Below are 1,331 nucleotides of genomic sequence, written 5' to 3'. Positions count from 1 at the left end.
ATCTGTCCTGCTGCTGGGCTGTCTGTAGCTGCACGACTAAAGCCCCGTCAGGTTAAACTGCCCTCACAGTCGGCTGTCAGCTGATCAGCGATGCTTAATTCTGCCCTGCGTGTTGGCCTCCGTGCTGTTTTCAGGTCACATCCTGAAGCTCTTTAATGGGCTGAACAGTGCTGAGAGGGAACCGAGCTGCTGAGTGAAAACAGCGAAATAAAGCGAGCTAAAGAATTCAAAGAAAATCAACCTGCATGCCGCTGACTGGACTTGGTCTTCTTTCCATCTCGTTGTGTCTAACTTCTCTCCTGCCTCGTGTCTCATTCTGCTGCTATGAGTCAGATTGAAAACAAATCAGCCGAGGACCTTAAAAAGAAAACACTCAGCACTTACAAGCTATTAATTTGTCAAGCATTCAACATTTGTAGTTTTATTTTCAGATTGCAGAACGTCTGCACAAGTTCTTCTAAGCAACAATCTAATCAGACTGATTCAGAGACAGCCGGTCTCCACAGAACGAGCTTCCCTTCCTCCTGAGGAAATGTGTTCTCTGCTGGATTACGTTTCTAAATTATTAAAAAACAATACGTTTCTCATCACCACATCTTTGCCATTTATTTGACTCCTTCACTGTTGCTACGTTTAAGACAACCCATCATAGACTGGGTTGGGGTGGGACTTGTTACCATGGCAACCCAGAAAATGGAGGAGACGCTTCAAAAAGAGTTTCAACCCAAACTGTGGCATTAAAAAAAACTAAAAAATAAATCTAACCGAGTCATTTTGGTGCACGACTTTATCCAAGCTGTATATTTATATATATATATATTTTGTTGTTACCAGTCCGATTGTAAGTTTTTGCATCAAAATTTCAGCCACAATGTGCACCAACTTGTGTTTATTCTGTTTGACAATAAAGTGGCTATTCTATTCTATTCTATTCTATTCTATTCTATTCTATTCTATTCTATTCTATTCTATTCTATTCTATTCTCGAACTGTGCTGCTCTGTCAAATTAATCGTCTTTCCCACCACATTACAGGCACACTTTTTTCTTTCAAGACCTTTCAGAGCGTACCTGAAAATGCAGTTTAGTTATAATTTTATGGAGACTGGGTTGCCCTCAGCTGATGTTGTGCTTCTTTCTTTTCTTGGTTCATTTCTTTATTAACTTGTGTTCAGTTTTCTCTGAATCCTGTAGCTGGCTGTCGTCGTCTCAAATGTGAGTGAAACACACACATTTTTGCAGCTTTTGCACGTCACAGAGCGACACAGTGTGACCTGCTGTCAGATCCTGACCCGGACCGACTGACCGACTCTTCTTCTCTGTCTGGGATCA

Source organism: Stegastes partitus, unplaced genomic scaffold (assembly GCF_000690725.1).
Source record: "Stegastes partitus isolate 25-593 unplaced genomic scaffold, Stegastes_partitus-1.0.2 Scaffold1740, whole genome shotgun sequence".
NCBI lineage: Eukaryota > Metazoa > Chordata > Actinopteri > Pomacentridae > Stegastes > Stegastes partitus.
This window is presented reverse-complemented; position numbering follows the sequence as displayed.